This window comes from Chiloscyllium plagiosum, chromosome 23 (genome assembly GCF_004010195.1).
Source record: "Chiloscyllium plagiosum isolate BGI_BamShark_2017 chromosome 23, ASM401019v2, whole genome shotgun sequence".
In the NCBI taxonomy this organism is placed as follows: domain Eukaryota; kingdom Metazoa; phylum Chordata; class Chondrichthyes; order Orectolobiformes; family Hemiscylliidae; genus Chiloscyllium; species Chiloscyllium plagiosum.
This window is the reverse complement of record NC_057732.1, coordinates 47,665,325-47,675,950: the sequence shown is the minus strand read 5'-3', so window position 1 is coordinate 47,675,950 and position 10,626 is coordinate 47,665,325. Positions and strand designations below refer to the sequence as shown.

The window sequence follows — 10,626 nt, the reverse complement described above, 5'->3', positions numbered from 1 at the left end:
TGTTTTTCGAAGTTCGTCTGTGCTGCAGTGTGTGGTGGCTCATTGGAATAGTGTTCTGATACAGTTTCGTTTGTGTGTGTTAGGATGGTTGCTGGTGTAGTTGAGTATTTGGTCAGTGTTTGTCGGTTTTCTGTATACGCAGGTTTGTAATTCTCCCTTGTCATTTCTTTCTACTGTGACGTCCATAAATGCGAGTTTGTTGTCAGTTTCTTCCTCCTTGGTGAACTTTATGCCTGTGAGGGTGTTGTTGATGATGTTAAATGTCTTTCTATCTTGTTTCGTTTTGTGATGATAAAGGTGTCATCTACGTAGCGAACCCAGATTTTTGGTTTGATGTAGCAGACTAATAATAAAGCTGAAAGGATTCTTATGATTGAATAGTGTAAGAAAAGTCCGGAATGTCTCAAACTCATGTATGTGACTTCACATATTCATCCTTACTGTCGCTGAAGCTCAATTGTCCATGGGTATGATCAGAGTGTGCATTCTACAATACGCAGATGATTTCTCATATAAAATGGCACAATGATCAAATTCCCAGAATGTGATTTGCATTGAAATGAGCCTGACACCTTAAAAAGACTCAGTGCGGGGCTCCTTCCAAAATGGCTCTAGTTGAATTGTCAGGAATGTTAGAAAATCAGATGTGTTACTGTCCTTACTTTGAGGCTACCAACTCTTCATTCACTCCAGGTGGTACAAAGGATATCTCTCCCTTTTATTAGTATGCTGCACAGATAGAAACAGTAATCAACCAACAGGTGTGCAGTGAAATAAAGTTCCCTGAAATTGTGCACACCCAATAATGTTCAATTTGTAATTATCAATGAATTATTATGGTACAAACATGCACATTGGGACATTTAACACTCTCCCATCAGTTGGAGCAGCGTCCACTCAAAGATAATATCTTCAACATTAAAAAAATGAACAAACTTGCCTGGGTTGAGTTGGGATCACGCAGAGGAAATCTCAGTAAAGAAATGAACTGGTGGTGTTTGTAAGAATTTCCATACTCCACTATTTTGCTGGCTGCATCAAGTGGCTCATTTTAAAAGGGCTTGTTGCAAGCAAAAGAATCACACTATCAGATTTATCATCTCAATTATAACGTTGCTTCAAATCATTCAATACATTGGTAAAGTACCACCCATTGCAAACAACTACCACCCTGGATTTTCATTCTGGTTTTACTTTACATTTCATATTTTGACATATCTGATACATGATAAACAATAATCGACTGAAATCATTTTATATAAGTATACTGACAATGCTGGAGAAACTCGGTAAGTCTGGCAGCATCTCTGGAGAGAGAAACTGTGTTAACATTTCCAGTCTGATATCACTTTCCTTCAGAACTGCTGCTTCCTCAGGGGTTTGGAGATGCCGATGTTGGACTGGGGTGGACAAAGTTAAAAATCACACAAAACCAGGTTATAGTCCAACAGGTTTAATTGGAAGCACTAGCTTTCGGAGCGACGCTCCTTCAGCAGGTGGTTGATCATCACCTAATGAACCATCTGATGAAGGAGCAGCGCTCTGAAAGCTAGTGCTTCCAAATAAACCGATTGGACTATAACCTGGTGTTGTGTGATTTTTAACCTTCTTCAAAGGAGTCATATTGGACTTGAAATATTAACTCTGTTTCTCTCTCCACTGATGCTGCCAGACCCACTGAGTTTCTCCAGCAGTCTCTGAGTTTGTTTCAGATTTGTTTTGATGTTTTGATTTTATAAAATTGTATGCAACAAATAAGTTGAGCATTCTGCCACCAGGTTTCGTTTGCATGGGAATGGATTTGAAAAGCAGCGAACTTACATTAAACGTTTCCCACATCTTAGGTGACCCTTGGACCCATATTTTTGTCACAGCTTAGCACCTTGAAAAATGGTGGAACATGTCAGCAATCCAAATCCTTGCCTTTGAAGCTAGTATTTTCATGGGAGCGTGATTGGGGTCAGGCCACAATTCCTATATTCCCGGTTCACAGTGACAGTTGACTATTTAAATGCAATGGTTCCGATTTTGGAAACCCTGCTATCTGTTGACCGTAGTGTGGAAATTACAGCAAATAAGAACAGGTCTATTCTCAAAGCATTTGTTTTGGATTGTCAGGGTGCCCCTTTGGAAATCTTAGGTATTCCTGTGAGTATGGTACCTTGAGGATGGGGGTGGGGGGTGTTGGGGAGGTCAGGAAACCTCGATGGGTTGTCAAATATCCGAAATGGGAGGTATCAGTGATCCTTAAGGTAAGTCAGGTACCTTTTGGGGTTGTTATGTGTGGAGAAGGTTGTGTGTAAATGATGTATAAACCAATTGACTATTATGTCGAGCTATCAAAACTGTTGAGCTATCAAGAAATGTCAACACCAAAACACGTTTTTTTATGAATGGGGATGTGTTTCTCAACAACGCGTAGGCTGCAATGTAGAATTCCATGTAGAAGTAATTTTCCTTGTATGCTTTGGTATTTGGGGATACCAGGTGAGTTGGCAAAATGGGTAAAAAGTAACAGGTAGCCAGTGAAACTGGGTATTAAAGTGGCATAGGAAATATGAGGGATCCTGGTGAATGGGTAGAGGTAATGAGTGGGCCATTTGGTTGATGAGGGGCCTCAGGGTTTTGAAGAGTGATGTAGGGTGGCAAAGGTGGCATGAGGGATGGGTAGAGGGGCACTATGCAGCCTACAGGATATGACAGTCATTGACCGTTGTGTAGGTCGAAGGCATTAGGTGCCATAGGTTTGTATATATGGGCATGAGGGGTTGAAGGTAGGGTGAGGGCTGAAGGAATGGAATACATTTCATTCCTTTAATTTCCAGAGAGTGCTGGAACCCTGAGGTGGGCATTCTGCCCAGCTCACACCTGGAACTGGGAAACGTCACAATGGCCAACTCAGAGCCACCCATCCCAACTCCTCCCTCTGTACACCTGGTGCAGAAACCAAAATCGGAGCTTTGGAAACATGGAGCACAATATGTGTGGCTGGACTGCTTGGAATTCTGGTACAGGCAAATTCAACTGTGGCTTTTCAGGGAAATTTAATAAGCAAGGACGGAAAAATATTCACAGAGCTCAGGAGAAGGAACTCAATGGGCTGAATGTTTTCCTTTATATTACAATTATATATTGACGTCATCACTTTGATAGACACAATTTCTAAAAATATAAATATAATTTGGTGTTATGTTTGAAACCATTATGATCTTGTCAGATTTAAGAAGATCAAAAGGTTTTTGCATCAATTTTTATCCAAATTCCTAAAGCTAACTTGCAGAGGCTGTAAGTTGTAGAAGGCCAGTATTACACTGCAATATTCATCCCTCAGCTACAACGTTGTAGCATAGTGATGTTGGAATACTCTACGCACTTGCTTTAATATAGCTTTTAACGTATCGGTTTTATTAGTTGTGTGGATGGAGCTTAAGACTGGCCAAGGCCTATCACTGCCTAACTTGAGAAGGTGATGGTACACTTTGTCACACTTTGGAAGTTAAGAGGCAATCATATAATGTGAAATCAGAGTCATGAGTGGCAATGATCACTCCTCTGGAGGAGTTCAGCAAATTAGAGGAATTCTTCTTATACTCCAAGCAGCTTAATAATCATTCTTCTGTGGCACAGGCCAAAATGCCTTGACTTATTCATGTCATTTTCATAACTGACCATGGTGGGATTTGAACTTGTAACCTTTGAGTTACTGAGCCAGTACCATAAACACATTGCTAAACAAATAAGTGATTAATCTTTTAAAAAATAAACAATAAAATTCATGATTATCTTGGAAAAATTGCCTTATGGAGGGCTTTTCACTTCTTTAGGATTATCCAAAGTGCTTTCCTAAACTCTCAGAATCCCCACAGTGTGGAAACAGGCCATTCGGCCTAACAAGTCCACACTGACTCTCTGAAGAGCATCCCACCCAGACCCTATCCCGTAGCCCTGCACTTCGCTTGGCTAACCCACATCTTTGGGCACTATAGCTTGGCTAAGCCACCTAACCTGCACATCTTTGGACTGTGGGAGATAACCAGAGCAGCCAGTGGAAACCACACAAACACGGTGAGAATGTGCACACATCACACAGACAGTTGCTAGAGGCTGGAATTGAACCCAGGTCCCTGGTGCTGTGAGGCAGTAGTGCCAACCACATTGCCAATGAACTGTTGGTTCAAACAAGCAGCTCTCCTCTTCCTTCTCAAGGGTAATTAGGGATAGCCAATAAATGCTGAGCTTCCAGTGATGTCACACTCTATGAACATTTTCACTTTGGAAATGTTTAAGGTGAACAGAATGGCTACATTTCACAAACAACAACACATAATCAGACTTACCTTATTGCTGGCTGATTTCGTGGAATTACTATTAGCCAGGAAATTCAGAGAATGTGCCGTTGAATTTTTTTGCACAATCCGGGAGGGATGTCCTTTGATCAAATTAACAGGGGAGGCAACAGCCTAGTGGTATTGTCGCTAGATTGTTAATCCAGAGACTGAGGTAATGTTCTGGGGACCAGGGTTCAAATCCCACCACGGCATGTAGCGGAATTTGAATTCAATAAAAATCTGCAATTGAGAGACTAGGGATGGCTGCGAATCCATGCTGTTTGTTAGGGGTAAATCCATCTGCTTTACTAAGTCTCTTTAGGCAAGGACACTGCTATTCTTACCTATGTGTCATTCCACACTTACAGCAATGTCGTTTACTGTTAACAATTAGGGATGGAAAATAAAGGTAGGCCTAGTCATCATCCAAAATTAATGCCTGAGTGATGGACCTAGTGTAGCTTAGGCTCAGTTAAGAACCACCTCACTTCCAATCTCCTTCTCCCACCAGGACCCTGAAACCATCTTTCCCATTCCACACAGATCACATGCTATCCTGGCCCTCTGCAATGCTATGTGCAGTTCAGCCAACAGCCACTACCTCCTTCATAGCATTATTGAGAGCAAGGCAGTGGCTGACCTCTGACTGGTAGTTAAAATGAGATGGCAGATTATTATCTGAATGGCAATAGATTGGGAAAGCGGGAGGTAAAATAAGGTCTGGGTGGCCCCGTACATCAGTCGCAGAAAATAAGCGTGCAGGTGCTGCAGGCAGTGAAGAAGACAAATGGCATGTTGGCCTTCATAGTGAGGGGAGTTGAGTACAGGAGTGGAGGTGTCTTGCTGCAGTTGTACAAGGCTTTGGTGAGACCACATCGAGACTATTTTGTGCAGATTTTGTCTCCTTATCTGAGGAAGGTAGTCCTGGCTGTGGAAGGATTGAGTGCAATGAAGACTTATCAGACTGATTCCTGAGATAGCTGATTGGTTCAGACTATGTTTGCTGTGGTTTAGGGGAATGAGGGATAATCTCATCGAAGCCTATCAAGTTCCAACAGGAGTAGATAGGGTAAATGCAGGAAGGATATTCCTGACAGAGGCATATAGCACAGAAACAGATCTCTCCAGTGGTCACAGTTTAAGGATATAGGGTAGGTTGTTTAGGACTGAGATGAGGAGAATTTGCTCACCCAGAAAGTGGTAGGCCTGTGGAATTCTTTGCCACAGAAAACAGTTAAGGTTAAAACATTGAACATTTTCAAGAAGGAGCTGGACATAGAGGTAAATGATCAAATGTTTTTGGGGAGAAAGCGGGAACAGGATACTGAGCTAGATGTTTAGCCATGATCATATTGAATGGCAAAGCAGACTCAAAGGCTGAACGGCTTAATCCTGCTCCTATTTTCCATGTTTCAACGTTCCATTTTGCTCTTTGTGGAATATTAAACATTTCTGTTGTTGCACTATTACTTCTTGCAGATCTTATGTCAGGAGAATCACTTTCCAAGGATTTGTTTGTTCATGCCTTTTTCTCAAAAGATACTCTATATTCTTAACTTACCATTGTGACATTTTTTTCCATGCAGTTATCTCTTCGAACTGGATCTACCTCACTGGCTTATTTAAGTTAGACCACACAACATTGTGACAACAATTGCATCTTCGATGTCTTGCATGACCGAAAAGAGCATCCTGAAACTGGGGAGGGATCAGCAGGACCTGACGCAACTGAGGAACACAAAAATGTTGCAATGTCCAGATTGCATTGAGCATCTACATTGGGTTTGGGGAGTTCTGGACTTTGCATGTTGGGACAGTATATTGCATATTGGAACAATGTATGAAAAGTTGTGATTGATCGTGTGAGTGTTTTTACAGTATATGGAGTAACTCAATTCACTGTGATGAATACTCTTACTATCACTTCACAATACATCAGTCAGGATTCAGTGTTCTGTGCACTGGGGAAGAAATTGCAGGAGCGATTAATTTTCTACCCCCACCAGTGAGAAAGCTCGCTCAATCAAACACCAACCAGATTCTCAGGTGCTGACTGGTAAGTAGGAAGTCTTGCCTATGGTTGCTGGCAAATCAGAGGCCGCTGTCTCAGGGACTTGGCAAAGCATGGCTGGAAGCTCAGCCATGTTGAGCTCCAGTGGAGTGAGAGGGGGTATGCTTTTCTTGGGGAAGGTCGTAAGCTAAGGGAGGCATGGTGAAGGATGCAGAGGTAACCATCTCTGTGCCAACTGCCTCCAAGCTTCTACAACCCTAACCTTTCAAAACCAGGTAGGCAGGTCACTCTAGTTTCCTGGAAGGGATGCAAGAACTTTGAATACCTGCTGGTAAATAAGGTCACTTGTGGACCATCACACCCAGAACTTAATCATAAAGTCCCTACAGTGTGGGAGCAGGCCAAGTCCAAATCAAACCTCTGAAAGAGCATTCCACTCACACCCATCCTATTGCTGTGACCCTGCATTTCCCATGGCTAACCCACCTAGCCTGCACATCCCTGCCCACCTTGGGCATTTAACATGGCCAATCCAGCGTAATCTGCATGTCTTTGGACTGTGGGAAGAATCCCACGCAGACACGGGGAGAATGTGCAAACTCCACATAGACAGTCGCCAAGGGTGGAATTGAACCTGGGTCCCTGGTGCTGTGAGACAGCAGGACTAATCACTGAGCCACCATGCCGCCCATTAGTAGGTGGTGGGAAGTGGGTAAGTGTCTCTTCAGGACAAACTCACTTAACTATTTGTCGAGTCTGCTGCTGGAAAGGCACAGCAGGCCAGGCAGCATCCAAGCAGCAGGAGAATCGACTTTTCAGGCAAAAGCCTTCATCAGGAATGAGGCTTGTGGGCCGGGGGCTGAGAGATAAATGGGAGGGGGTGGGACTGGGCGGAAAGTAGCTGAGCATGCGAAAGGTAGATGCAGGTGAGGGTAATGGTGATAGGTTGGAGAGGAGGGTGGAACGGATAGGTGGGAAGGAAGATGAACAGGTAGGACAGGTCATGACAGTGGTGCCGAGTAGGAAGGTTGGAACTAGGAAAAGGTGGGATAGGGGAGATGAGGAAACTGTTGAAATCCACATTGATGTTGTGGGGTTGATGGTCCTGAGGCGGAATATGAGGCATTCGTCCTTCAGACCTCGGGCGGTTAGGGAGTGGTGATGGAGAAGGCCCAGGATATGCATGTGCTTGGCGGAGTTGAAGGGGAAGTTGAAGTGTTCGGCCACGGGTGTCAGTGGGACTGGTTGGTGCGGGTTCAGTGGGGTTGGTTGGTGCAGGTTCAGTGGGGCTGTTTGCTGCGGGTGTCCCAGAGTCTTAATTCTTTGCTGCTCATCATCACCTCCAGGGGGAGGAAAGTCACACCCATTGAGTCACATCTGTGCTAACGTTTTGATCATTTAGTGTTGCAGTTCTTCACTTATGAATCTAAAATCCTTCTCGAGGTAAGGAGAACTGTGCTGTTCTGAGGTCCTGTGAAACCATGAATTTAGGGTCAGATACACATAGAGCTCATGGCCAGACAGGGCATTTGTCACTCAGTGTGAAATAATAGCCAAAGAAACAATGCCCTTGTTAAAGAAATTGTTATTTAACAGAAAGGTAAGAGACATTATAAACAATTATTCTTAGATTCAGCAGGAAAGGTAATGCGACGTGTAGTTTCTGACCATCCTGGGTAAAATATGTGAACCGCCTTCAGCTACTTTCCCTACATCTCCTTCCAAAAGTTCATAACGGGGCAAGGAAGCATTTATACTGAAGCTGCTCACAAAGAGCATTATTTATGTGTGAAGGGAAGTTTCGTCTGTTGCTTCAGAGAGTTTTGACCTTTGGGTTCCTGATGGCATTTCCTTACAAATAAAGTTCAGTGAAGTCTCCCCAGCGAGCCACAGCAAAACAACTGAAACAATCTGTCACTACCTTGTTTAATTTCACTGACGCCAACAACCATACTTGCTCAAGCCATTGTTTACACGACAATAACAACTGGAGAAAATCCCAGGACGTGAAGCGAAGGGTTGTCAAAATGAAGACAAAACAGTTTCAAAAAACTTTACTTGATCTGGAATGTAGATGGTCAAGTGACCTCTCCCCCAAAGTCATCCCAGAGATCACATTTAATCTCGGCTTGACTGAAATGACAATGCAAAGATTCTAGTTCTTAAATCCATTCGAATCATAGAGTCATTGTGCTCTGAAAGTAAGATGGATAATACATTCTAAGCACATGTAGACCCATACATTTGGATAGAGTATTGTTAAAAGTGCAACATTGCTTGTGATCGGCCAAATGGGTATATGAGAATGGACTTGAAGTGCTCACTCTCCAGCTATTCTTTCCTATTAGTGAGGAATTATCTGCTACACATGGCATTGATAATTATCAAGATTTAACTCACAGAGCAGAGGTATTCACCAATATATTGTAAAAGGTGAGAAACTCAAACTCTCACCTTTCCAGTACCTATTTCCCTTAAATCCCATCTTCATCAATATCTAAAACATAACATAGGCTGTGAAAAGATTTGTGAAGCAGCCAAGATTAGCACATTGCTGGGGATTGTGACGGGGAAATGTGCTATCTCTAGTATCCAAGTATTGCTTGTGATGACCTAATGCCCAAAAAAATCACATCGTATTCTTTTTTCTCAAACAAAAACAGAAATTGCTGGAAAAGCTCAGCAGGTCTGGCAGCATCTGTGGAGAGAGATCAGAGTTAGCATTTCAGGTCAGGACACCCTGCCTCAGTTCTGAGAAAGGGTCACCAGCCCCAAAATGCTAACTCTGATTTCTCTCCACAGATGCTGCCAGATCTGCTGAGCTTTTCCAGAAATTTCTGTTTTTGTTTCCCATTTACCTGAGATTTGTGGAACTCCAGCTCAGCATCACTCTGATTTCTCTCCACAGATGCTGCCAGATCTGCTGAGCTTTTCCAGAAATTTCTGTTTTTGTTTCTGATTTCCAGCATCTGCAGTTCTATTGGTTTTTATACTTTTTTTCTCAGTTTTTCACCTCCGTTTCTTTATCTTCATTAAATGTCAGCAGTTTAAGGAGCTAACTGGGAGAAGAATTCATCAAGTGATAGCACCATCTTGAGACAAGGCAGGAAAGTTTCCTTTGCCCACTCTTTCTAATGAAATTCAAAACACAGGCTTATTGCACAAACCTCTGTTTTCAGTGCTTTGAAAGAACATTGCATCGATATTTCGAATGGAAAACAAGAACACAATCCTGAGGAGAAAACATTTCCAAACAATAACAGGAAACATCACAGTTCATCTCAAGGAGATTTTCTTGACTCTTATCCTGATCTTGACCTTGTTGAAGAGAAACGTGTCATTGCTTGATTGATTTGGTTTGTTTTGCAATAAATGTCTGCTTGGGTATGTCTGCTATGTACTCCCTCAGAGATGACAAATTATGTTGCTGTTTGCACATGAATTAAAAGTTATATGTAATTGTAGAATGTTTCATTTGGGTATGTGCAATAATCTCAGAATCTAACATAGCCAAAAAAAAACCCTGATACATATAGGTGGTCTGACCTGATTTAAACCAATATGATAAAATCATGCTATTTAACATCTTGTAGCAAGCCATTGTGCTTCAGTTGTTAGCAGCCATGCCTCTGAATCAGAAAGTTACTGATTTAAACCTCACTATACACTGTGCATAATCTTGCCTGATGCTGGGGACCAGTGCATTCACAGAGTTGCTGCAATTTGGACAGAATGTTGAATATATAAAATTTCCTGTTTGTCATAACTCAGAGCCAGGTGAGGAAATGTAAAGTTGGGATTCAAGTGTTTGCACACAGATAAGATTTTATTTACAGACACTGACATGACATATCATTCAATTACAACTTAACAAAAATAAGTTTAGTTTGTCCTGACATGTATGAGCATAGGTCCCATTTAATGTCCATGACTTGAGTACAACAATACAGCTAGTTTAATATACAATTATCATTTTGTATTTAACAATTACAGATCCCAGAGCCAAGCGATTGCTTCCTTATTTGCTGAGTTTAAGGTGATAATCTGTAAAGTGGACAGTCCTCGTAATGTGCTGCATGACTTGTACAAATTCACAAGTGCATAAGGGGTTTATACGGAGTCTGCAGTAATGGATGTTGGTAGCCCAGGGGCCCTTCACTCTCTTGAACATGTTTAGTAGGGGGTTCCTCACTCTCTGTTCTAAATCAAAGCTCCTCATTTGAAAAGTAAAGTTTGTCACAAGAAACTTGTCAGTGACTTCCAGTAAACACAAGGAAAAACCAAAGA

General features: G+C 42.2%; 1 long non-coding RNA gene across 1 annotated transcript in view; it reads left to right on the top strand.

The window, feature by feature from the left end:
- LOC122561516 overlaps nt 1-9,823 on the top strand; it is a 45,926-nt gene extending 36,103 nt beyond the window's left edge. Inside the window, exons 2-3 of the long non-coding RNA XR_006315028.1 lie at nt 5,915-6,384; nt 9,519-9,823. This is a non-coding gene — a long non-coding RNA (uncharacterized LOC122561516). The remainder of the gene's footprint in view (nt 1-5,914; nt 6,385-9,518) is intronic.
- Nucleotides 9,824-10,626: the final 803 nt, after the last annotated feature.